At 40.7% G+C, this 24,460-nt stretch overlaps 1 protein-coding gene across 8 annotated transcripts in view; it reads left to right on the top strand.

Moving 5' to 3' along the window:
• Nucleotides 1-24,460, top strand: part of TMEM108 (transmembrane protein 108) — a 658,034-nt gene that overhangs the window by 257,692 nt on the left and 375,882 nt on the right. For 4 of the 8 annotated variants that reach the window (XM_057315895.1, XM_026497039.4, XM_057315901.1 and 1 more), the window contains exons 1-2: nucleotides 10,921-11,028; nucleotides 17,860-17,978. The gene's annotated coding sequence lies outside the window, so the exon portion shown is untranslated. Of the gene's footprint in view, nucleotides 1-10,920; nucleotides 11,029-11,610; nucleotides 11,689-17,859; nucleotides 17,979-24,460 lie in introns of those variants that run through there. The other 4 variants (XM_057315897.1, XM_057315896.1, XM_057315902.1 and 1 more) reach the window with 2 other exon arrangements.

Below are 24,460 nucleotides of genomic sequence, written 5' to 3'. Positions count from 1 at the left end.
AATGTGTGTCTAGACATGTTTCCCTAAGGCGTTTGCACCACCTTATGCCTATCTCTACATCTGAGGACCAGGCTTCCCTATCTAAATATTCATCCTAACCCTAAATGAAAGGAACCCATTCAGCATTGTTCTGGAAATCATGGCTTTGGAAGCTGTTCCCATGATTTCCTTATTTGCTGCAAATAAAGTTTACTTTGTGGGACGACTCAACCTAGTGCAGTTTCTGACTCACCAAGGAAGAAACTAATGTTGGTTCAGATACACTTTTACCACCGACCTCACCCTGCAAGTATTTTGTAAACCTTTTCTTAAGCCATAGTCTTTATCTCTTTCACTCTTTCTCTTCTGTGTCTTATGCCATGTTTTATCTGTCTGTGCCTTAGCCTTGAGTGACAGATGTGTCTCCAAACACATGGTTATCAGAACTACCTGAATTACCATGCCCAAGAGGCACTTTTTAAAAGCTGGAGCATGTGTGAGTAAATGGAATTATTATTCACTCACTTTAATATTTTTAGTTACTGGGGGCGCCTGGCTGGCTCAGCTGGTAGAGCATGTGATTCTTGATCGTGGGGTCATGAGCTCGAGCCCCACACTGGGTGTGGAGTTTACTTAAAAAAAAATTCTTTTTTAGTTACTGGTCCTGAACTTGGATCACAGGCCATACTTCAAGGTGAAGTGGACCAGACGAAGTCTAAAGGTTAAATTGCTCAACTGTTCTTAAGTGTTAGAACTGTGTTATAAGGCAAAACTCTAGGAGTATTCACCATATTCTTTTACCAAAGGCAGCACTGGAGCCATGTGACAGGCAGATAAGCAGTCCTACCTTCTGTGGGCCATGAAAAGCTACCAATGTATTGTTTTATTATTTATATACTTGATGAAATATATTTCGAGCATCTTTATTTTCCTTACATCCATTCAGGGGTTATAAATACCACAAATTACACCCATTGAATGAAGTAGTACTTTCTTCGTAAACCTCCTTAAGTTCAAGTTTCAAAGGACCCTCTGCATTCCAGGATTTCAGAATTAGGTTATCAACCTATGTGTACTGCTCCTAATGTTAGAGGCTTTGATTGTCTTAACTTTTAGCTTTTATCATCTCAAATGAAAAAATCTTTTACTTCCTTTTATTTAGCTTTATAAAGCAGCCTTCTATCCAGTGGAACTCTTGCTTTCTATCAGCCCAGCTCCCCTTCCAAGCACTTTCCCAAGGGCCATTGTAGCTTTCTTGAATTTTGGAAGACAGAGGTACACAAAGTTTTATTAGAAAGAAAAATATGTTTCTTTTGAATGATATTCAACAACTGTCTGAACATTTGAGCTATAGTGACACATTGGGTTGACATCCTGGAATGATGATACTCCTTTGGTCAGAGAGAGAGAATAACCAATCATGGAGAGCAATTCCTTTTGTACATAGACTTTGGATTAATTTGTTGATTGTTTTTTCTTATATTGTTCTTGAGTTTGTCACTTAATGACACATGACAGTGTTTCTAAAGTGTGGTCCTTAGGTAAAGGCATCAGCATCACCTAGAAACGTTAAAATGTACATTCTCAGCCCTCACTTGAAACCTACTAAATCAGACATTCTGAGTAAGGTCCAACAATTTTGTTTCCACAAGCCCTCTAGGTGATCCTGATGCACATTCACGTTTCAGACCCACTGACATAGTGTTTTGAAAGGCAATTTCTAGTTAGAACTAGAAAAACTGGAATGTAAAGGAATGGAATATGGAGAGTATCTTGTATTACTTTTTGCTTGTTAAAATGAATGGCTACAGTGATACAATCACTGGCAATGTGTACAAGGTGTCAGCTGCTCATGTTTGAAGTAACACTACCTGGGTTCGATGATCTTACTAAAATTAGCAAGGGGAAAGGAAGAAGTGTGAGACTAGAGAAAAGAATTTAACCTGAGGGGAATTTAAATATTTATACATGCACATATTAGCAGAGAGAACACAGAGCCCAGAAAGGAAAAGAAACATAAAGGAATGTTAATGATAGACCCTACTAATGGGTAATGGCAATTCTCCAGATCAGAGTGGAATCAGCAGAGATGCCCACAGAAGTAGACGGGGGGTGGAGTCTGAGAATGTGAGCTTCCATTCATTTAAAAAATGATCACCGAGTACCTGCTTTACACCAAGCATTGTTCTAGGGGCCATCGTTCTAGTCCAATGAAGGACAAGATAGAAATGATCCCCTCCCTCACAGAACTTAGTCTAGTGGGGTCATGAACCACTGAACAGTGAATTGTAATGAAGTGTGACAGAAGCCATGTTAGAGGACATGCAGGATAGCTATGAGGTCTCAGAGGAGAGGTGCTGAACCCAGACTTGGAAGATGGGTGTCTTGGTAATGGCCATCATAATGTTTTTTTTTTTTTTTCCATCATAATGTTTTGAGCAGAGACATATTGTGGGAGTAAACTGAAGGAAATTAATAAAGTACTTCTCTAAAGTTCATTTCTAATTATCTCTTAGAGGTGGGAAACATTAGTCCCCATTTACGGTTTTAATAGAATATGTATGCGTTATGAGGATATTTGACAGAAGGGAGAGATCTTGGACTATGGAAATCAAAACCCTTGGCAGACGCACTGGGCTGGGTCCAGAGCCCTCTTTGAAACCAGTTCTAACCTTAAGAAGCAGGGGCAACTGTAGCAGTGCAGAGAGGGCTCTAGTCAAAAGAATGGCATATTTTTTTTTTTTTAATCCTTGAAAGCAGAAGACCTGAACATTCTTCTTAATGGGAGAATATGGCTTCAGCTACCCCTAGGTCCTCTTGGGAGGAATTATACCCATAAGAGCTCTTAAGCATAAATGGCTATAAGAATATATGAGGGCCATGTTTGGGGCCCTTTGTTAGTAGAAATTTTGTCAGAGGACTGTTGCTGATGTAGCAGGAGATGGCTGATGGACTTTCAGTAGGAGCTCAGTACAAACAAGGAAAGAAAATAAAGGGGGAGCAAAATAATTTATTTTATTTCTTTTTTTTGGTTTTTATATTTTTATTTATTTACTGAAAAAAACATTTAAAAAAGTTTATTTATTTATTTTTTTTGGTGAGAGAGTGCGTGCAAGCAGGGGCAGGGGCAAAGGGAGAGAGAAAATATCAAGCAGGCTCTGAGCTCAGCATGGAGCCTGCTGTGGCCCTTGATCTCACGACCCTGAGGTCATGACCCGAGCTGAAATCAAGAGTGGAAAGCTTAATTAAATGAGGCACCCAGGCGCCACTGAAAAAAACTTTTTTTAAAGCAGGTAACATTTATTACTCACTCTGTGCTAGGCTTTTGGTATGTTTTTAACTTGTAACTTTCCTGTAATTGGCCAATAAATTAACAAGTGGTAGTGTCAAGGGAGATAAGAAGCAATAGAAAGAACATGGCCACATGTAAGTTTATCAGGTATACTCAAATAGCTATTTCATTAAGTTATTTTGAATCAGGCAAAGTCATGGAGCCTATAATTGAGATTAAAAATCATTGAATATTTAAACAAAATAATCTTTGGGAGTATCTTTTTTCAGTTCTCTTCTGAGCCCCTGTACATGAATGGTCAACAGCTACACATTTGTATACACGAGTCACCCACATGAGTCAGCACATTCTCCATGCCCCAGTCTTGATGACTTGTGCACGTTGATTTTGCTCAATCCTGCAAAGTATCCTGAGTACTGGTAACTGTTATAATCAAGTAATTCTAACTAGTCCATCTTTGTGGATATCCTAGGAAAGGAAGTCTCTATATTATTCTTCCAGTATCTTAATTTGCAGCAAATAATTCAGCTTGTGAAATATGCCTCTTTCCATTCTTGAACAAATCCTTTATCCAACAAGATCAAAGGACTCCACTTACTCTTTGAATGACTTCCTTCCTTTGACATGTTAAAATAATCTTTTATTGGTTTCACAAGCACTTGCAAGGTGCTCTTCAGAGTGTTTTTCTTATAGTTGTTATTCTTTGTTTTCCTCACATGAACTCCCTTACCAGTTTGGGGGAAATGCCCTCTTTTTTTTCTCTGATAATTTTTATGGCTCTAGCTAGCAGTTCTCTTTTTAGTTCTATCTCAAATGCTTGTTATTTTCATTCCTTGGTATATGCTTTTCATGGAAAGCAAACAACAACAAAGTATATAGGCTTTTCTTGTGGGTTATTGACTTTTCAAAGTCCTTCCTTTCAGTTGTCTCCTAAATGGGGCTTGTATTTATCATATTTCCTTTTTGAAAAATTTAGAGTGTATGGAATGGGTTTCTTGGTTTTCCCTGGTCCCATGAGGATATAGAATTTAATTATGTTATTAATTTTTGCTTAATGGCTCACACACAGCAATCTCTTGGGTCCATTTCTGATCCTGTTTAGGATGAAAGTTCCCTCTATTTACCTTCCTAGTGAAATTTAGACAGCAGTACTCAATTTATTAACGTCCAGCCCACATCCCTACCTGCTCCCCACCCCCCACCCCTGCACCCCTGTATGTCATCCTGATGACCAGTTGGTTACTTTGTATTTGGATAATTAGAGTCTTTTATTATTATTATCTGGACAATTTTTTTCAGCTCTCCCAATTCCATTTAACATTTTCTGTCTTATCATTTTACTTGGGTAATCAATAATATACATTTTTCAGTACATAGATGTTTTAACATGAACTGAGTTTTTAAAAAAGATTTTATTTATTTATTTGACAGAGAGAGAGCACAAGCAGGGGGAGCAGCAGAGGGAGGCAGAGGGAGAGGGAGAAGTAGGCTCCCTGCTGAGCAGAGAGCCTGATATATGGGGCTCAATCCCAGGACCCTGAGATCATGACCTGAGCCAAAGGCAGATGCTTAACTGACTGAGCCACCCCAACATGAATTGTTTTTATAGTTAAAGAGTTATAAGATAAATCTATCTTGTGAAGCTTATTCAACAGATGCTTTTTCAGTACTCTTATGTACCAGTTCTAGACACTGGGAATAAACAAGGACTGGAATCAAAATTCAAATTCTAGTGAGGGGTGGTGTAGGGCAACAAGAAATAATTTGTCAGATGTTGATAAGAGCTAAGAAGAAAAAAAAAGTCAGATGATAGTTCAGAGAAGCCCTTGTCTATCAGTTCTACCAGAGAAACTCTAATGCCCTAAGGCACCCTTTATATACAGTGAATTATCTTCTCTCCTATGCAGCTTGAGTGATACCAGCTGTGTACCATCCTTGGGAAATGGGAAAAAGCAGTCACCAAAATCATTTTCTGTAGGGATTATACTGTCATGGAACCCTAGTTGAAAAAGACTGGGTTAGAGAGCATCAGTTATAGGAGGGAGTGCTGCTTGAGATTACTTGGTCAAGGAAGGCCTTTCTGACAAGAAGTCCTTTGAGCAGACACCCGAATTCAATGAGGAATGGAGGTTCCCTGCAGATGCAAGGTGAGGGGAGGAGGGCAGCCACAGCTGAGTATTCCAGTCAGAGACAAGGGTGGGTTTGTTGTATTTGAGAAACAGTTAAGAAGGCCAGTGTGGCTGGAGCTGAGTATCAGGAGACAGAGAGATGGAGATAAGATCAGAGAAGTGGCTGGTGATGGGTGGAGATGGTGAGACATACCAGAGACATTTTAGCTCAAGTCAATTCAGCAGAGATTTACTGAGCTCCAACTATGTGCTATGACCTGGGGTCTTCAGAGATGAAAGAATCATGGTCTCTGTCCTCATGCAATGTACAATATAGAGTATATTACTTGACTTAGACTAAGTAAATATAGTGGGATGAATGCTCCACCTTAATAATAAGCAAATGAGTACTTGGTTGAGTACTCCCAGAAGTGCACTCTGTGCCAAGCATTCAGGTGCTAGTGATTTATAAAGAAGTGCTCCTAGGAGGAACTCATAAGAGCCAGGTAAGGGTGGGATTTCAAGCAACAGATTCAGCCTGATCTAGGGAGTTCTGTCGTGTAAATTACAATGCACAGTGTGTTACACTTTGAAGTAATGGAGCTGAATTTTTATATGTGTACACCTGCTAGTCATTGGCTGTGGGCTGCCCATAGGGTGATGTCACTCTCAGGTGCTTTTGGTTCCATATAGGTGAGTTGGCTCCAGTGTCAAAGGTAATCCTTTGAAGATTATAGCAAAGGGAGTGGAGGCTAGGGGATGAGAGCACAGAGCTGATGAAAGGGATCCAAGGGGGTCTTGGTTGGGCATTAACAGTCTCCACCCCAGGGCTAGCAGAGCCTCTCAGTCCAGAGGATAGGGCTTGATGGATAGGCAGAGGATAGTAAGCTTTCCCCAAATGGAAACCACCTCTGTTTGCTTGGCTCTGTGTCTCCTTCTTATCTAGTTTAGTTCTTACTCACCATAGAGAACCCCAGAGATGTTTCTGAGTGGGAATGAGTGCATGCACGAACCCACTCCAGGCCCAGGAACTAATCTGGAGAATTTTTAGAAATCATTTGGCAGAAGCCATATACCCCAATATTGCATCTTCATAGAGGATGCTAAGCTCTTCAGCATAGGAATGGAAAACTGGTGGGAATATAGTTCAGAAATCTGGGAGGTATAGCCATAGAAATGGCATAAAAACTTGAGTGTGAGCAAGTGAGAAATAACATATCTAAGGGACAAAAATCCAAACATCTTAGAGTATGATGTGTTCTATTAAAAATTCCCCCCAAAAAGTGAAAATAATCTCTTTAAATGTTCAAGATAATATTTAGTGGTGTCAGCATCTGGGGTGTGTGTGTGTGTGAGTGTGTGTGTCTGTGAGTTGGTGTTGGATTGAGAGGGACATTTTTTTCATAGAGAACTTGCTTAAATGTGGACACGAATTAGTATAGGTGAGTGGCACTAGGCTGTAGAGCTTTGAATCAGAGTTGTGTTAGGCACTAGGAAGGGCTGAGCAGTATCCCTCTGGGTGCCATTCTGATTATTTGAAGTTGGAGGCCAGTAACATTGTTGAGAAGGAGTCTGAGGCCACATCCAGGTTCAGGAGATTATTACTAATAGCTAACATTTATTTAGCACTTCCTACACACCAAATGCCCAACTTCTATGAGACAAGTACTTGTATTGCCATTATTTCCATTTTACAGATGAGAAAACTGTACAATCATTTATTGAATACCTTCCAAGGGCCAAATTGTCCAGGTTTACACAAGTGGTAAGTAGAAGACTGGGATTTGGTCTTAGAGTCTACTCATAATGTCTAGAGTAGAGTTGAATGCTATGATTGATTATAGGAAGAAGGAATGGCATATCAGGCATTTTTTCATCCCCTCATTCTGGTCTTTTCCTCATCCTTCAGTCATCCTCCTCCCCCTTTCACATCTAGTCAAATTAAACTACTTTCTCATCCCCAGTGTTATACTCTTGTATGGGCTCTTGCGAGTCCTTGAGCACCCAACCTCTAGCCTTTGCAGGCTAAGTCTTACTCATTCTTTGGAATTCAGTTCAGGCATCACTTCTTACAGAAAACCTTCCCTGATTTCATCAGTCAGATTTTGTGCTCCTTCTGTGTAATTTCTTATAGTGTTATGAGCCTCTCTTGCAACATAATACTTTTTATTGTGAATTGTGATGACTTATTTCTCTTAAAATGAGCTAAAAGAAGAGGACATGCAGTGTTGTTTTTTTTTTTTTTTTAAAGATTTTATTTATTTGACAGAGAGAGAGAGAGACAGCCAGCGAGAGAGGGAACACAAGCAGGGGGAGTGGGAGAGGAAGAAGCAGGCTCCCAGCAGAGGAGCCTGATGTGGGGCTCCATCCCAAACCGCTGGGATCACACCCTGAGCCGAAGGCAGATGCTTAACGACTGAGCCACCCAGGCACCCCCATGCAGTGTTTTCATTGAGTGAATGAGACCTGATGCCTCACCTCTTGGCTCCAAACTATTGGTATTGTCTTGTAAAAGTTACCTGCTTTCCAGGTTCATGTTTGTAATTGTGAAACACATATGTTGGACAGGTCGAAATTTCTAGCTGTTATCTTTTTCTTATATAAGTTTGGGAACTTGCGAATATTCAGTACAAATTTTACCCATTTACATTTGTTTTCTATTATATGCATACAATATGGTATTTCTCTCCATAAACCATTCTCTCTCTTTTGTAGCCAAGCTTGCTAAGTTTGATATCTTCATTGAAAACGATCAATTTGTTGGGAGCAATACATGGGCACTTTGTATTAAAAATGTTTTTTCTTTTTTTTTTTAAAGATTTTATTTATTTATTCGACAGAGATAGAGACAGCCAGCGAGAGAGGGAACACAAGCAGGGGGAGTGGGAGAGGAAGAAGCAGGCTCATAGCAGAGGAGCCTGATGTGGGGCTCGATCCCACAACCCCAGGAGCATGCCCTGAGCCAAAGGCAGACGCTTAACCGCTGTGCCACCCAGGCACCCCTGTGAAATATATTTTTAAAAAGTGTCAGAGCAGGAGGGAAGCTAGCTTGCTGGCCCCTACATTGGGCTTCCATTTTTCTGATGTGACAAATAAAGTCACTTTCGAGCAAGGTGGTTCTTGTTGGCACAGTGTTCTGAAGGGACCTCACTAATCCATTTAAAAACTGGGTCATATTCCACTACTGCAAATATCACTCCATAGAAAAACTCTGTGCAACAACAGCTAAGATCCAGGCACTAATCTCTTTATTTCACAAAATGACAGAATTTGGCAAAAACCCAGGAAAAAGAATCAAGAATCTCTTGGAATTCCTTAAAATAAAATAAGGTTTATTTAGTTAGCATGGCATACTAAACTAATAGCACATCTGTTTTACTTGAGGGTTTGCCTATGATGTATATTTTCTGTATCAGGAGGTACCACTTGGACTCAAATGTAACTTAGTGCAGCCTCAGAATTGTTACAGGAGAGGCTAGAGGAAGTTCAGGATGGGGATGCTGGGAACCTGCATTTTAACAAGTACTCCAGGTGATTCTGTTGCACTTTGGGAAAACCTCAGAGAATAACTCTTAGTAATGCTCACATAGAAATGTGCTTTTAGTTAGGAAGAGCATAAAACACGTGACGATATCAACAGAGTTCATTAGGGTGGCTAAAAGGTGATAGGTTCTTTTAAATATTTAATCAACTGGAATTAAACCTAGCTGTGGACATTGCTTTTCAATTTGTTCCACTCAGTAGGCTTGGAGTATCTATTACCTGTGAATTATTTTTGGCCTTAAAAAAAATCTATTCTCACAAAGTATGTGGAAACTTCCCTCTTGTCAGAGTCTTTATGTCATTAGTGATTTGTGTTGCAGAGTTGGTTTTCCCTTGTTAAAGAATGAGTCCATCAACCTGGCAGCTTATGCCAGTTTTCTCAAGCAAGGCTAGATACAAACCACCTGTAGATCTTTTAGAACCTACAGCTGCTGAGGCTCCACTCCTTACCCCAATCAGAATCTCTATGCACAGTGCCCCCAAATCTATTTCATTAAAAGTTTTACTGTGCAGCCAGACTTGAGATACAGTGGTTTAATGATAGCAAAAGAAACTTCGATATTTTTAAATAGATTCTTCTTGATTAGATATTTCTTTACTCTTGATATAGCCAGAACCATTATTGTGCTAGGTTCACTGTATTGCCTGTAACTCTGGATTTTATGTTAAGCCATCTCTGATACAGACACTGTGATGAGTAATGTCTAAGATTGTTAAGGGGGCTTCACTTCTGGATTTGATGAGCCAGAGAGGCCCAAGACACACCTACAAAGGTGAAGTTTTCTCTAAGTGGCAGTTTGATCATCTTGATGAATAGAACAGAAGACTGGTTGAAGGGTTGTCATACTACCCCGTCTGCAGAGCTGGGAAAAGAAGGTTTTGGAGAATTTAGCATTTAGGCCTTTGACTCACCTTGGTACACTACTGTACAGGTAATATGAGTTTGACTATGCTGAACAACATAGGTTCTAGCTGGCAGGTCTGAACACATTTAGGTTTAGGTCAAGTTTTGAGAGATGGCAGAGGCACTAGACTTTCCAACTTCCAGACTCTGGTATTACTGACAGAAAGATATCAGGGCAATTTTTAAGATTCCTAAGGTAGGTTATTTTACCACCTTCTGGCTTATGCCTGAATTGTTCAAGATGCTGAGACTGACAGCTCCCTGCTTTTCCTATATGTTTCTTCCTGAACTTGCTTGTATAGTTCCCTCACAGAATGTGAATTTCTAGGAAGCAAAAATTACTTAAGTCACTTTCTGACCAAGAGTCTAGCACAGTGCCACTGAGACACACATGCTGAATACTTCAGAATGAAAGTAAACCTAGTGTTCTCTACTACTTCTAGTTTCCACACTCCAACTATCAAGTTGGCAGAGACTGCTGCCCCACAGAGTAGGGGTAGGTGACGTGGGAATTAAACGCACTTTCCCTCAGCCTGTGCCCAAATTACGAGTATCACCAGGACACCCCATGTTTACTCAGTCCCTGGAAGCTTTCCATCACTGAAGGAAGGAAAAGAAAAGGTCGTGAAACTTTCAGATAATATGAAACAAGGGCTATAACCATTTTCTGACAGGTGCCCTTAAAATCTTGCTACTTAAAGCGTGGTCCTCAGATCGGGAGTATCATCATCACCATCTGGAGCTTGTTAGAAAGGCAGAATCTCAGGTTTCTATTCCAGATTTACTGGATCAGAATCCTTTTAACAAGATACCCGGGTGATTGCTATTAATATTTAGAATTTCAAATATCAATGGACGTATTAATTCATTCATTGAGCAAAACAGCTCTGGAAAACGAATTCAGCCCTTTGTGCCCGTTCCGCACCGGCTCGGCTAGGTAGCAACCGAACCCCCAGGGACATCGGAGCGGGTGCTGCCGAGGGCAATTTGGTGATTGGCTGGCAAGATCACGTGACCGGCGCCGGGCCTCTCCTGTTACTGGATTGGCTCTCGTGGACTCTGACGGGCAGGGCTGGGGCGGGCTAGAGTCCGGACGGAGAGGCGCGCGCGGGGGCGCGAAGGCACGAGAGCGCGGGTGCGCGTGCGCGAGCGGCGGGGCTTTCTCCGGAGCCGTCGGAGGGAGCCGGAGCGCTTCTCCTGAGGTAAGCGCGGCCGCGGGCGGCCCTCTGGCCCTACCGCGGCTGGTGCGGACTAGCCGGGTGGGCAGGGCAGGGCTGGGCGGGGTGAAGGGGGAAGTCTGGGGTCCTCCCGGAGAGCTCTGCTTCGGGTAGGATGCAGACTCGCACTCAGCCACCCCGTTGGGTGCCTCGGTTTCCCTTTTCCTACCCTCTAAATGCACCTGTCTATCCCCACCACGGTGACGAGTCCTCCCGAGGGGAGTTGCCCACCTGGCAGCCTCGTCTCTGCCTTTGTTTCCCGCTTGGAGGGATGCTGGTATCGGCCCCCTCCCCAGGTGAAGGGTGAGTGTGGTGTGGCGGGGCCATCAGTGGACTCCGGACCTGGTTTGGGGCCCGGGAGAGGATGGCTTTAATGCAGTGGGACCTGTCACATGTGAGAAGGAAGGGGAAAAAAATGTGTCACTCTAGCCAAGCCGCGGGACTCGAACTAATCCGGCGGCGAGCGATGCCGAATTCCTAGCGCAGCTGTGCGGGAGGAGGTGGGGGGGGGGCACGACCAGTAGACCGAGCCCAAGTGTTGCCCGTAGAAGGCTTCTCCGGACCTGCACGCGAGCTCTCACCCCAGAGTTGCATCGAAACTGAACGCTTTTAGCCTGCCAAGGGAATCCAGATTTTCGTTAAGAGGTGAAAAAAAATTTTTTAAGCGGTTGGGCACTGGTCTAAATGATAGGAGCAGGTCTAAATGAGAGGCTACAATAAGAAATTACAGATAGGGCGAAACCGATGACTGGTAAATTGTGAGGAGGGAAATGCCTGCAGTGAACTGCAGACCAGACCATCGCACTGAGATTCTCCTTCAAGAAGATGGGGGTTTAGGGGTGTGAGTGGGGGTGGGGTGGGATGGTGGTTATCTCTGTAAACTGAGGTCTTTCTGGGCTGCTGAAGAGAGTAATTCTTTTGAGCATGTTAATGGCCTGTAGGGAGAAGGGAAAACATGGTGTGAATTACACCTATTCCCTAATTCTTTGAAAAGTGCTTGCTTAAAGACCGTTTGGATGCCAAAAACGGTTTGTGTGTTGGGGATGGAGGGATGTCTCCTTTAAGTCATAGTTTAAAAAGGGAAGTTTTATGCAAGACATCTACTTTCCTTCTCCATTTCCCCAGACCTTGTAATAGCAAGGGCATACTGTGTATCTTATAATGAAATGTTAAAAGTCCCTTTAGTTTTCCACGAATTTGTTGGATGTGTCTGTTAGTTTACTTGATAATAAATGATTCATCGGTCTTTAGAAAGATTTTTACCATATGCTGGCATTTTACTCTAATCTATTTAGAACTTATTCAGGTATGAGATGGAGAAGACTCTCTACCTGATTCATTGGAGACCTCCTGATACTCTTTCAAAGCCCTTTTATTACTCTTACCTTCCCACATACAAAGTTTTGTTTCTTCAGGAAACAATGTGATTTTTCAAACACACCTCATGCCTATGAAAACACTTGTTAAGAAGTCAGTTTACTTGGCAAGTTAAAATAAATTGAAGAAGGCACACTTAAATTTGTTATGGGTATTGGAACATTTATCAGCTGTAGCAAATCAACTTTTTGATGGTTTTCTGAGGTGAATGAAAGTAAAGTTGCTGCAAAGGTTTTTGGGAATGTAACAAATTACCCTATTAAAGTGACTATAGACTGTTACCCTATTAAAGTGACTATAGACTGTTACGTTGCAATATTAAGTAAATTAGTGGGAATAATTCAGTTTACCAATGATTTTTTCTTAAGGTGACATGTGATGGAGAGGAGGAATTCTGAAGGTGGGGTAGGTGGTATAGTTTGAAAAGACACGCTTTTATGTTTAGAAAAATGTCATTTTCGGGGCGCCTGGGTGGCATAGCGGTTAAGCGTCTGCCTTCGGCTCAGGGCGTGATCCCGGCGTTATGGGATCGAGCCCCACATCAGGCTCCTCTGCTATGAGCCTGCTTCTTCCTCTCCCACTCCCCCTGCTTGTGTTCCCTCTCTCGCTGGCTGTCTCTATCTCTGTCGAATAAATAAATAAAATCTTAAAAAAAAAAATGTCATTTTCATGTAAGTTATGTAAAGGTCATGGTATGTTTATGTTTAGCCTTTGGAAGAGAGATGGGTTTTAAAAAGGTAGAGAAAGATAGTTTTATACAAGGGAAAAGAGAAAGATTAGCTGACTTAGTTCATCTTGAGGGAAGTAGTGTACATCAGTGACTTACAAGACAAGGTTTTATTATTCAATGAAAGCCCACTAGTGTTGCTTTGAAAGCAACAACGAAATCATTTCCTTTCTGGCATTTCTGTCCTCTGGGTCAGGAACAGGGAGGATGGAGAGCAAATGAGAGAGATTAGAGTACAACCTGCATACCTAAGCAGTAGTGTCCTTTGAGTGGGATCTGTGTCACATTGTATAAATCTAAGAGCCTTCACGTTGAGATGGGTGTGAGCACTTTCCCTAAGACGCATGCTATAGGATAAAGCTGGATAACATTGCCACAGGTGGGGTCATGGGTGAGATCATCTGATACAGAAGCACTGAGGGAAGAGGAGAGCCAGGAAATGTTTAATTCAGTGAGGTTCTGCTGCTTGCCTTTGGAGCCTTAAGGAGGCATTTCCAGGCAGAGCTCATTATTGGCTAGCCTGGCTGGGCTTCGTATGGCTTCCAGAGGAGCTGCCCTTCATGTGGAGACTCCTGCAGAGGTTCCGTTTCTCAGGTTGTAAGCATCAGTTATGTTTGTTATGTGCTTTAGAAAAGAAAGGCTCACAAAGACACAATCTAGCCTGCCATTCTTTCAGGTCTTTGGCTTGTCACCCACAGGATTCCAGAAATAAGTTGTGCCCTCCCTACCAGTAGATGGCACTGCTGTCTCTAGAATCCCTGGAGGAGATGAAACAGAGCTGGCAAACCAGAGGTGTGTAGCCTCCAGACTTTGAAAGGCTATCAGCTCTTTAAAAAAAAAAAAAAAAAAAAAAGGTTCTGAAAGCCAGAATTGCTTATTTTAGGTAGAAATAGTGTGTGTTGTGGGGTTGAGGAATGGGTACAATTACTTTGCTGGTTGTATATAGGGGAAAAGGCAGAGGGTAAACTGACAAGCATTATAGGTTTTGAAAGCTCTTGGCATACATGTTGGTTAATTGAACATGAGATTGAAATCCTGATTTAATCAAAATTCACAACAATTTCATAGTTCTGATTCTTTGCACGTAAAGCTAGTCTACACATGGACAGGACTATGGAAATATACATGTGACTTTTAAACCTGATCAATATCCAGTAATTATATGCTCTGAAGATAGTGGTAAGGGTATTACTAAAAGCAGTGCTTGTTGTTACTGTACCGCACGGCTGTCCACATAGGCCAAAGTTATTCTGAATCAGTTTCTTCTAAAACTTGGAAATTACTAAGAAGTATTTTAAGGTTTTCTTAGCCAATGCTGTCCTTTCAAGATTGTTATTTCAAATCTTGAATTTTGGTTTTATTAAGCTTGTTAGCCAGAGTTCATTTATCTATTCCCCTCTTTTGAAATAGCCATTCTTTCTTTGTTATTGACTGTTCTTTGAGATGGAATTTATAGCCAGTTGGTATTAGAAGGAGATGAGTGCTGTTGCCAGTGAAGTTACAGTGTATATGAGAACCTGAGTTTTGACCCTGCCTGAGCTACAGGGTGCTGCCTCTGGGTGTCATTACTCCAGTCACCTGCTTCCTCGTGCAGTTCACTCCCTGTGGCTCAGCTTATTTGAGGTTTATTTCTGTCTCCAGGAGAACTGATGAGCTGGTTTTTACTACCAATGCCGAATCCTAAAATCCTGCTGGTGCTAGATGACAGTAGTTACAGCAGTCCATTAACATTGCCTCATTATGTGACCTCAAATCTTTGCCTTTCTGAAACTCTGTTTTCTTGCCTGATCACTGGGATTGCTGAGGTGATAGATGTCTATTAAAATCTCTTTCAAGTCTTATTCTGTGGCAGGGTGACTCTTGTAAGGTATTTCTGAAGCCTCTGAAAAATTCTCATCTAGAAGATAATTTCATACTGTGAGCCTAGGGCAAAAAGAAATCTTGATAGTATTTCTTTCTAGAGAAGTGATTGTGTATTGTCTTAGAATCCTAATAATCCAGAGTTAGAAGAAACCCATAGGTGGTTTAACTCAACTTTCTCATTTTATAGACAGAGTTTCAACTCAGAACTGAGTGATTGACCAAGCTAACAGAACTAGGTAGTGGTAGAGAACTTATTAGAGAACTAGGACCCAAGCTCAGACTCCTTTCCATCTTTCCTTCTCCAATGCTGCCTTTCTCCACTTGCCATCAGGACTTAGAATATGCTGTGTCTACAGGGCCAGAGCCAAGAAAATTCTGAGTAATTCCTTAATGTAGCATTTTAAAACCACAGCATGAATAATGTTGAGTTTGGGTAGAAATTCAAGGTCAGGCTTTTCTTTGCAGCTTGTTCTTCATTGACTGATCCTGCACAGGATTCTTTATGTGCGTCTTTGGGTTTTTAAAACTTTTTGCATACTGTTTCCTAGAAGAAAAAGAACTTTCATCATCCTAGAAGAGTCCCTTACCAATCAGATATTCTTATATTAGGTTTATGGAACTCTGAGCGCTGCGTGGAAAGAATATGTCAATATAGTAGGCTTCTTTTGTAATCCTATACCATTTAACACATTATTCTGAGAAGGAGTTTCTTTGGCTTCAACAGACTGCCAAAATTGGGGGTGGGATGAGAGGAGTGGAATCCATGGCACAAAAATAGTGTAGAAATTCTAGAGTCTAAAGTAGGTTGTGGAAAATAGCCAGGATGGGAGAGTTTTTGAGGAGCTAAAGACACTATAGTGCATGAGGGTTGGGGTAGAGTACAGAAGTAAACCTATGGAAGTTCTTAGAACATTTTACCTTTATTAAAATGTTTAAAATTGCTTACTAAATGAAGATGCTAATAGTATTTTATTCATTTTAAATTAATAATGGATGTGCAAGTATTGATTTCCACTTATCATTGCTTGCCCAGGAAGTGCTCCCTTGTGATTTCACCAAAACACTTTCTTATTCATGTTCCTTCATTGAAGATGACATGCATTGTAAGAACCTCCTTTCTCCCCCAGTCTGATTTGATTTCCAGATAGTGCTTTTCTGACTTGTGACTTGGGGGGTTGACTCCTATTTTTCACTTCTGAGGTCCTTCATTGCACTGTTTTTTACTGTAAGCTCCTAGGACTCAGCATGATCTCGGGGATGCAAAAATAGCATATGTGTCAGGGATAAAAAAAAATCTTGAGGTTCCTTTCTTTGTCCTCAGGATTTACCATAGAAACTGCTGCTTCTTGGTTAATTATTTTATTTCTCTTTTCTATTTGCAACCCCAAATTCTTTTTCTAATTGTCCCCCAAATAGTAGTGACTCAGAGTTTTTATATATTGAAAATATTTTTGGTTTTGCCAGAGCATGTACAGAAGTTAATTTGTGTTCAAGTCCTATTTTAGACATGTGAAACATAACTTTGGTGGCGATCACTACATTATGAAGAACATCTGCTTAAAAATCTCCTGATGTCTTTTCTGTGTCACCTTGCCTACATTTGGTACCATAGTGACCCAAACTGGTGAATGCTACCTTCTGGTACCTTTTTGGGTATGGGCCAGAGTAGTATTTGTTCTTGCTTTAGCAGAAGAAAATTACCCTTTTTCAGAAGGCTATCAATTGAGTTTATATAATAACAAAAAAAAAAAGTCAAAATTTTGGCATTCTATTCATAGTACACTAATTTATTGTGAGATTTTGGGGGCATTATTGACATCTCTGAGTTTATTTCCTTGTCTGGGAAATAAGAGAATAGTGACCACTTAAATTCTTTCCATTTTTAAAAATCTGTGACTATATGAAATTTTATATGGTACCTAGACTAAGCATTTCCTAAAAGTGCTGGCTAGTTGGGAATTATAATCAGATTTGGCACCAAGATAATTCTTTATATCTGCAAATTTCTGGTTTACAAAAATAATTCTCTTTCCTTTTTACTTAATGTGTGGTTAGAGTACAGCATTGGTATCATTTGGGAGCTTGTGAGAAATGCAGATTCTCAGGTTTCACTCAGAACCTACTGAATTGGAATGCATTTCATCAAGATGCCTGGGTGCTATGTGTGCACATTAAAGTCTGAGAAGTGCTGCGTTGTTTCATTTGGAGTTTCACATTGACCCTGTGAGGGAAGAGGTATTTTACAGATAAAAAATCAGGGAACCAAGATTCCCTTGTTAAGTAACTAAGTCAAGGTTATTGTTCTAGTGTTTTATCCATAATGTTGTACCAAATACAATATTGTCTTCTTGGTTGGGCTGGAGCCAGCCTTGTATGATAGATAATAACTACTAGGTACCCAGCAGCACATGGTCTTAGGTGTGGCTGTGTTACTGATTCTAGCCACCAAAATATGAGTGGAAGTAGAAGAGTGTTGCAATCTACATCCAGGAAAAAAACACACAGAATACCCATGTGAGCTTCCATGCTGTTTTCCACTTCTGGCTGGCTGGAATGGAGAAGATTTCTAGGGCAAGCTTGGAAATCAAGTTTTAAAAAAAGTGGTGCAACTTAGGTTAGCCTGGGTGCCTGGATCACTGTGTCAGTGAGGGCCATTCCACTGACTAACCTGTTTACCTGTTCAGTATGTATATGGGAACCAGAAATAAACTTTTATTGAGCTTGAGCCATTATGTGTTTGTGTCTATGTGTTAAGTACTTAGACTACTCACAAATTCACTTGAGTGGGGGGTCTGGACTTGAAGTCATGGGTCTTCTGGCCTAATGCGTTCATTTTTTCTCTTTGGCAGTTGGCGATCGCTCAGTGGTGGCCCAACATGCAGAAGTGAGTGAGTGGTGAAAAGCAGCAGAGCTGATGGGTCATGAAGATGTAAGTGCGTTTGAAGGCTCTCACACCCTTTACTCCAGGGTAAGTCAAAGGCATTCTCTGCTGTTGTTTTTCTGGTTTTACTAAATCCTAGAGGCTCTTGTCTCACTAGCCTATTTGAGTCAGTGCAGTGAAGTGCTCTGTCTTTGAAAGTTTCCCAAAGCCTTTATTGATTCAATTTATAGACACCATACAAATCAACAGTTATGAAGAGAAAATTCTTCAAAGTGATGGGATGGAAACTGTATGTGGAGATATCTCAACAGAGGAATTTTCAGTGAGTTTGGGTATGATTTATATGGGAGGAGTTGGTTGACTCTCCTGGCATGTGTAGTAGAGAAGGGAATCAGGCCTGTTTGCCTTTTTCTTGTAGCCATATCCTACCATTAGCTCTGTTGGCATATATTCCCCTCTCCCAGCATCCTCCTCTTCCATGGCTTACTTTGCTTAACTTTTCCTTCATTAATCATTTAAATTTTTTTCCAGGAAGGAAACAACTTATTAGAGTTGACGATTCCCACTTTGATGGATAATAGCAGTAGCAAACACATGGTTCTGCCTGTTCCATTTTATTTTATCCAGTGTCACTGGACACTACATGTCCATTCACTCCTCTCTATTTGCAGTCCCTAGTATAATGAATGTGGGCATTGGGAGGATTATAATCAAAGCTGGCTTTGGATTTTCATTTGTGCTGAAGACTTTTGAGACCAGAGGGAGAAATTTACTATTTGGAATGCACTTCTCAGAGTACAAGTAGAGGTCCAGGAAGGATGGGTTGAAAGGACATCATAACCTTTCTGAGCTTCCTGGCTTTAAGAGCTTAAACTAAAATCAGACTCCTTGAAGAGAAAATTATAATTAATAAGGATCTAAGCAGAGCTAAGGATGGTTAGGAAAGAGAGGAGGTTAAAAAAAAAATGGTACTTAGCTGAAAAAGTGGATGGAGGGTTGTTTTAAGCATCTCAGTTGGATACTGTGGAGCCCTTGGCAGATAATGTCCCATTACCCAGGCTCACACAGAGGGCACCCAGAAAGGCTGATGGCCTTCAGTGCCTCACATGGCTCAGCAATGAGTACAATTTACTGAACAAAATAGACAGTTAGGGGCTGTAGATCTCTGGAGATTCCCATAAGCATACATCACTACTGTTCTGGAGTGATGCACATGCTTAGAGATAAGCAAAGCAGAGAAAAGGCAGCTGCAAAGCTCGTCAACAACTGAAGAGTCCAGGTGAGCAGCCAGATACAGACCATAGCTCAGGGCCTGGAGGTTGCTAGTGCAGGGACCTGGTCGTTGCTAGGTTTTCTCGTTAAAGGAAAGAAGCCAGTCTTTGCTAGCTGTCCTCATTTTCCTCTGTGACTCCCATATATCTTGCATTTTTAAGGTAACTAAAAAACATAGAATGCCAGCAATAGCACTTGATTGGCATGTTTCTGTGTAAAAACAGTGCAAGGATCAAACTGTAGAGGGAGCCATTCTTTATTGATTAGGGGGCCAAAGAAAGTCATGCTAGAATTGCCAGAGGAGCAGGGGTTCTCATCCCTGGCACTGTTGACATTCTGAACCAGGCAATTGTTTGTGGTGGGAGCCATCCTGCGCATGGTAGCCTGTTTGGCAGGGTCCTTGGCTTCTACCCACTAGATTCCAGTAGCACTCCCCACCTAAAAAAAATGTCTCTAGACATCACCAAGTGTCCCCTGAGGGCAGGAAATTGCTTGGTTGAGAACTACTGCTGAAGTAATACTGCTGAAGGGATTGAATTTTGCTCTGAGTTTTTCTGGGATTGTATTTTAACCATTTAGCCTCATTTTGCTAGTTTCCCTACCTGCAAACAAGACACACAATTAATAACTCAGTACCTAAGGAAGTGATGTACATAGTACTATATGACTATGTGGGGGCTCTATAAATGTTAAGAAACAATGTCTGTCTCCCCAAATTTCCAGGACCCAAGGATCACTCTTGTGCAAGTATTAACTGAGGAATATTGGGAGTTTGAAAAAGTGTGAATGATTAGTGGTAGGAAAAATAATGAACAGTACCAGATTCTGATTTTTTTTGAAAGCTTCATGCCCTATTCATTGCACCAATATATTCTGAATGAAGGCTTTCTTTTGGAAAGTTAAGAAGGGGGGAGTGAAGGAGGCAGAAAGAAGGTTATTGAGAAGAAAAGTGAAGGAAATTGCTTTTTTAAAAAGTTTAAGTATAGTTGACACAAAATGTTATGTTAGTTTCAGGTGTACAACATATTGATTCAACTTCTTTATATGTTCTGCTATGCTCACCACAAATGTAGCTACCATCTGTTACCATACAATGCTATTACTATGTTATTGACTATATTCCTTATGCTGTGCCTTTTATTCCTGTAACTTATTCCATAACTGGAAGCCTGTACCTCTCTCTCTCCTTCACCCTTTTATGCCCATCCTCACATTTCCCTCCCCTCTGGCAGTTCTCTGTATTTATAGGTCTGGTTCTGGTTTGTTTATTCATTTGTTTTGTTTTTTAGATTCCACGTATGAGTGAAATCATAGGGTATTTGTCTTTCTCAGTCTGACCTATTTTTCTTAACATACCTACTAGGTCAATCCGTGTTGTCATGAATGGCGAGATTTCATTCTTTTTATGGCTGTTTTATATTCCACATCTAAGGAATTGTTTTTGATGGGGTGGTCTCTTAATGTTAAAATGACTCACGTATCAGTAGACCAAAGAACATAAAGAAGTAACCCTCAAAGGAAATACAAATCAAAACCATGATATCACCTCACACCTGCCAGAATGGGTAAAATTAATAACTCAGGAAACAGCAGATGTCTGTGAGGATGTGAAGAAAGGGGACCCCTTTTGCACCTTTGGTGGGAATGCAAACTGGTGCAGCTACTGTGGAAAACAGTATGGAGGTTCCTCAAAAAATTAAAAATAGAACTACCCTATGACCCAGCAATTGCACTACTAAGTATTTATCCAAAGGATACAAAAATGCTGATTCGGGGCATATGCACCCCAATGTTTGTAGCAGCTCTATCAATAACAGCCAAATTATGGAAGAAGCCCAAATGTCCATTGACTGATGAATGGATGAAGATGTGGTATATATGTACAATGGTCTGTTACTCAGCCATCAAAAGAATGAAATAGTGCCTTTTGCAACAACGTGGATTGAACTAGAGTGTATTATGCCAAGCGAAGTAAGTCAGAGAAAGACATACCATATGATTTCACTTATGTGGACTTTAAGAAAACAGATGAGCATAGGGGAAGGGAAGGAAAAGTAAGATAAAAAAACAGAGGGAAACAAATCGTAAAAGACTCTTAACTAGAGAACGAACTGAGGGTTGCTGGAGGGGAGGTGGTAGGAGGATGGGATAAATGGGTGATGGGCATTAAGGAGGGCACTTATGAGCCCTAGGTGTTACATGTAAGTGACAAATCACTATATTTTATTTTATTTTATTTTTTTAAGATTTTATTTGTTCACTTGACAGAGCACGAGAGAGTACAAGCAGGGGGAGCAGCAGAGGGAGACGGAGAAGCAGGCTCCCCACTGAACAGGGAGCCCGATGTGGGGCTCAAATCCCAGGACCCTGAGATAATGACCTGGGCTGAAGGCAGATACTTAACCAACTGAGCCACCCAGGCTCTCCTGAATCACCATATTTTATTCCTGAGACCAATAGTACACTGTATGTTAACTAACTTGAATTTAAATAAAAAGTAACCCCCAAAAGAAATCCATCCTCCCAAATGGCTGCTGATCCTAGAACAGATTTTGCAGGTAATACAATAAAGACCACAGAATGTTTGGAGGAACATTTTTATTCTAGAACCTTTTTATTTCTGTTTCTTCTTTGGAATATGGAAAGGGTTAATCTTTAAACATATGCCTTTTGAGTGATAAACAAAAGGTTTTAATATAACATGTGTTATTTTGATACTTTTAGAACTCTTTATTGAAATGGTGAAAGTGGCAGTAACCCTCACCTAGACCTGAAACAATTACATTATTCTAATAGAAAGCCTCATTTTGACTGTAAGACAGGGTCACTGCAGGAATTAGATGTAGACTGTCCTGGCAGGTTTGAGTTCAGCCTTGCTGTGTTTCTGGTCTGTGTAATTGTTAGACACACCACAAAATTTATAACAAATAAAGACCTCCAAGTGATTCTGATGGATGCTAAAATTTGAAAAGCACTGCTCTTTTGGTTTCTGATGTTGTGAAATCTTACAAATGTGTCTATGTGGCAGGGAGGATGCTGAGAAAGTATTTTTCCAAGTGATCAGAAGATAGGTAAGATTTTTTTCTTCTTGTGATAACCTCTTAGATCATTTTCCCAGATCATGGTCTAAGCCTTTTCCTGCCTTGTTCAATACATTAGCCACTAGCCACATATATCTGCTTTTATTTAAGTTAAAATTAAATTAGAAATTCAGTCCTTCATTTGCACTAGCCACATTTCAAATGCTCCATAGCCACGTGTAGCTGATACCATACTGGACAGTGCAGACACAGAATATGTCCATAATCCCAGGAATTTCTACTGGTCATAGAACTTTAGTCTGTAAGGACCCTATTTGTTGGAAACTCTTATTTTTAGTGATAGTGTGCTCTTGTTATAACAAGACCTCACCTCATTTAAAGCAACTGCATTTTGGACTTTTCTATTTTGATGAGCTCTTCAGTCTGTGAGTGTATCTTGCTGAACTTTCACCTTGCTGTTAAATCTCTCTCTTACAGAAAGTGCCATGGGCCTGTCTCTCTGACATAATCGAGTATACTGCCTCTAAAATATTTGCCCTTTAATCCAAGGTTTCTGAGCTGTTTCTCTCCATTTGGTCTCTCCACGGCCTGACCCTCAGTGGTGAAGCTTGTTTGTGCAGGACGTCTCTTTTGATACTACTTAGAGCTTAACAAAGAGTCTGGGAGAGGTGGCAAGAGAATTTTCACCTTTCTTTCTGCCAAGCCCCACTATGGCTCAACAAAATATTTCATTAAGATGAAAGCAATTCATAAGCTTAACCACTAGGGAGTTATGCCCTGAAGAATTAGTCTCTAAAGCAAATTTTCAACAGACATATTACAACACAAATTTAGTAATTAAGCCCTTTAGCAACGTGGAAGAATTTTCAGTTTGTATTATCTATTACTATTATAAGTATTAGTTGCTCAGAAACTATCATAATTAGAACAAATGAAAAGATGTGGAAATACAGTTTTTAAAAAGATATAATTTAAATCTGAGCCCAAGATTGTTCTGTGTGGTAGAGGGAATGAGAGTAGGGAGTGTGCCATGAGTAGTATTGTTGGAGGGAGGTGAGGGGAAGGAGATCAGTAGGGTCTGAGATTGATCCTTAGCCTTTACTTGACTGCTTCACTTCTGATGGAGTGCATTGTTTGTTCTCTTATTGCCATCCTCTCTTCAATTTGCCTTTCTTTCCTGCTTTTTGGAGAGGGCTCAGTGCTTCTCAAGGGAAGTGCTATTAGCATTTTGATAGAATGATTCATTATTGTATGGAACTTTTCTGTCCATTTATGTCCATTATAGGGTGTTTAGTATCCCAGGTCACTAACTGCTCATATTATTCTAACCAAGTCGTTGAGTCAACCAACATATCCTCCTAACTCCACCCCCATTTCCAAATACCTGTGATTGAAAATAACTGGCTGCTAAACAGATGAGTGGTGACTTTTTGGGGGGAGGGAAGAGTAATTAGTTGAGAAGGTACAGGAGCTTTGTGGGTTCTCGCTCATTAATTTTTTATATAACCTGACCTTTTCCCAGTGCTGAAATAGCTTTGGGAGCCAATTTTATTCTATAGGGATTGGAAGAATCAGATTTTGCCAATGTAAAAATTGACCCTTGAGCCTTGAAATCAACTCAGAAGTCACATGGGGAATCTGTCAGTGCCACAGAAGATGGAGAGACTACTGAAGTTCCCATAGGATTCCAGGTTTTCATTCTCAACTCACTGTAGCTAAATCTTCTACATCTATGTGAAAATAAATTGTGGTCTGCATGTGACAGCAGAAAAAATGCAACAAGGGCAATTAAAAGGCGATCCAAGGGAGCTAGGCTTTGTTAGCCATTTCCTTTCTTTCACTGATTGCAAATATTGGCAAAGTAGCCCGTAAATTTGTGAGGTTATATGTAGGCTATCAAACGGGAGAGCTAGATTGTGTTATAGTAAAGAGAAAAGGAACACTTTGAGTCGTTTTGTTTTGGGGCCCATGTAAATGTCTGATTACAAAAATGGAAACTTGTTAAGTTACCTTAATAAATGGAAAGCTTAAGGTTGTATGAAGAAATGAAACAATGTCAGACATGTAGCAAATTGGGAAGAATTCCAGGGGTTTTTCAGAATGAGAAGGAGGTGTAGTCTGGTCAGACCTTACAGAGATAGGACCTAACTCAGGACCAGGAAGATTGTTCCCGATCTATTGTAACTCCAGGATGTGTCTGTACTACCTGTGTTTGGTCAATCCATATTCTACTTCTTGACACAACATGGCACAACA

Source organism: Ursus arctos, unplaced genomic scaffold (assembly GCF_023065955.2).
Source record: "Ursus arctos isolate Adak ecotype North America unplaced genomic scaffold, UrsArc2.0 scaffold_20, whole genome shotgun sequence".
In the NCBI taxonomy this organism is placed as follows: domain Eukaryota; kingdom Metazoa; phylum Chordata; class Mammalia; order Carnivora; family Ursidae; genus Ursus; species Ursus arctos.
Note: the sequence above shows the minus strand (reverse complement) of the source record. Positions and strands in the feature narration are given on the sequence as shown.